We start from the raw sequence: 3351 nt of genomic DNA, 5'->3' as shown, positions 1-3351 counted from the left end.
GGGAGGGGGTGGGGGGAGGGGGGAGGGGGGAGGGGGGAGGGGGAGGGAGATGGAAAGAGAAAAGGGGGGAGAGGAAGATGGAAAGAGAAAAAAAAGGGGTGGGAGGGAGATGGAAAGAGAAAAAAAAGGGTGGGAGGGAGTGGAAAGGGAAAGAGGTGGGGGTAGAGGAGATGGAAAGGGAAAATGGGGGGAGAGGGAGATGGAAAGGGAAAGGGGGGGGGGGAGAGGGAGATGGAAAGGGAAAGGGGGGGGAGAGGGAGATGGAAAGGGAAAATGGGGGAGAGGGAGATGGAAAGGGAAAGGGGGGGGAGAGGGAGATGGAAAGGGAAAAGGGGGATAGAGGGAGATGGAAAGAGAAAAAAAGGGGTGGGAGGGAGATGGAAAGGGAAAGAGGAGGGGATGTGGTTTGGGTTTGGGTTTTGGGGGGTAGAGGGAGATGGAAAGGGAAAGGGGGGAAGAGGGAGACGGAAAGGGAATGGGGGATCGAGGGAGATGGAAAGGGAAATGGGGGATAGAGGGAGATGGAAAGGGAAATGGGGGATAGAGGGAGACAGAAAGGGAAAAGGGGGGGGGAGAGGGAGCCGGAAAGGGAAATGGGGGATAGAGGGAGATGGAAAGGGAAATGGGGGATAGAGGGGGATGGAAAGGGAAAAGGGGGTTAGAGGGAGACGGAAAGGGAAATGGGGGATAGAGGGAGACGGAAAGGGAAATGGGGGGTAGAGGGAGACGGAAAGGGAAATGGGGGATAGAGGGAGACGGAAAACGAAAAGGGGGATAGAGGGAGATGTAAAGGGAAAAGGGGATAGAGGGAGACGGAAAGGGAAATGGGGGGAGAGGGAGATGGAAAGGGAAATGGGGGTTGGGTGAGGAAGGAAAATAATGGAAGGTAGAGCAGAGGGGAACAAGCGTTACGCCTCGATCTCCCGTCGGTGAAGTGATGTGAGTTGACAAAGTGGAAGACGCAGAAAACATGGAAGAGTCGATAATATTTGCGAGTGGGTGTGAGACACACCAACACACCAGGTGAGAAGTTCGTAGTTCGTTTTTTTTTTTCCAGATAATCCACTCACAAGGTTCAGACATTTGTGGTGGCGGCCATATTGGATTTTGACGTGGCGACCCAATTTTCAATGGCGTTCTTCCACATGCCGAGATACACCACTGAACTATAACACTACGTGGAACGGACAGTCTGCGAACACACACACAAAAGGCCCATAGGCAGTGAGTTTTACATGAAGCCACGGGATCGCAATGCATTATGGGATTTAGTCACGCAAAAAGCGTATTGCTTTTGTATCGCTGTGATTGAACGACGTACACATCTTGCAAGATTTATATAGAGATTTCTTTCATAATTGCACATTTGTTCTTAGTTGTTTCACTTCGGTGACATGATACTAGAGTAAAACAGAATGCCATCCTGTTCTGCAATCAACTGCACGAATCGAGATGTTCGTGAAAATCGCGAGAAAGGGTTGACATTTCACAGGTAAGGAAACGCCAATTTTTTTCCATTTTTTTCCCTTGTCACCCTTTTGTCACTTACATGTAATCACTTTTTTTTTCAGGTTTCCACGATGCAACCCAGATCGGTTGAGGCAATGGCTGATAAACATGCGGAGGGACAGATGGATGCCAACAGCCAGGTCTGTGCTATGCTCCAAGCACTTCACAGCACAAAGCTTCCACACGTTTGGACTGCGTGTAAAGCTCCGTGATTCTGCTGTGCCAACAATATTTGACCTCCCTCGTCATCTCCAAAAGGTATGTTGTATTCACATCTGTACATTTAAATCCAAGTTGCTCTGAGTGTACACTGTTCTATTATTAATAATTATATCAAACTTAGACTAAGAAATACAGGTAGAGTACATTGTGACATGTACAGTATATATGTCACATGTGATTCCATCTTTGATATTGTGTGTCTTGATCAGGTTTTGAGGTACTAAGACAATCCTTCACATCAGAAATAATTGATGCAATTGGTGAGGTGTAAAACAAAATTAAATTTCATAATGAATTTTAGTAACACTTTGGAATAAAGCCATTGTTTAAGGGATGACAATTTTCACCAAAAGAGGCACCTGTCATTAGACGGCTGCAATAAAATAGTTTTAAAGAATTTATCTTTATATCTGATGACATTGTCTATTTGATTGTCTTAGTCTCTTAGACAACTAATGTATTGAAAGAGATCACATTTTGGGAACATTTATGTTACCTGCTAATGCACACTGGCAGAAATTCTGATTTTGTTTGTGTGCACACAAATGGGCAACCAATGTAAGACCTTCTGGTACTTTGTGATTAAAATACTAATTTATGAAATTTACTAGTTCCTATAGTGATTACAGCAATTTTAATTATTAGCTTCTGCAATGTACATCACTGTTTGCATGGAATTACCCTTTGAAATTTTGTTTTTTGTTTTTTGTTTCAGAAAGTGAACAACCGGAAATGCCCAGCAGTCCGCATTTCTACACCACCTTTAAGGGAACCAGATCTTCATTCTTGCCCATTGCCACAGCAAAATGCCCCTGTTGACCCGCTGGCTGAGCACAATTATGCTACAATGGACTCTCCGAGGAAATTGAAGCACAAGTTAGATAAGTCCATAGAGAGACTGGAAATATGTCAAAAGAAAATGAAAGTAGTGCATCAACGAACACGCCGTTTTAAGCGGAAGGTAGAGACCCTGAGAGGTGTCATCAATGAGCTACGGAATGAAAACCTGATTTCCACCAATTGCGCGGACTTGCTTGATGGCACCATTGATGGCATACCTAAAGATTTGATGACAAGAATCGTTGAATGCAAAAAGGGAAAGGGATCATCTGCTTATCCTGAGGAGCTGAAGTCCTTTGCACTCACACTACAATTCTACTCGGCAAAGGCTTATGAATATGTCAGAAAAACTTTTGACTTGAGCATACCCCACCCACGCCAACTTCGGAGATGGTACAGTAGGATTGATGGTGATCCAGGTTTCACGAAACAGGCATTCTCCTCACTAGCAGGAAAAGTGACCAGAAACAGAGAAACTGGAAAGGAGACTATCATCGCCTTGATGTTGGACGAGATGTCTATTCACAAGCATGTGGAATTTGCTGAAGGCAAATATCATGGCTATGTAGATGTTGGAAATGGTGCAACAGATGATGCCACCCCATTAGCTAAAGATGCCCTTGTTCTCATGGCAGTCTCAGTGAATGAATCTTGGAAAATACCATTAGCATATTTCCTCATAGATGGAATGACGGGAGCAGAAAGGGCAAATTTGGTTCTGGAATGTCTGTTGCGACTGAATAACATTGGTGTACGTGCTGTGTCATTAACGTGCGATGG

The sequence above is a fragment of the Myxine glutinosa genome, unplaced genomic scaffold, assembly GCF_964187855.1.
Source record: "Myxine glutinosa unplaced genomic scaffold, kmMyxGlut1.1 SCAFFOLD_1196, whole genome shotgun sequence".
NCBI classification, from domain to species: domain Eukaryota; kingdom Metazoa; phylum Chordata; class Myxini; order Myxiniformes; family Myxinidae; genus Myxine; species Myxine glutinosa.
This window is presented reverse-complemented; position numbering follows the sequence as displayed.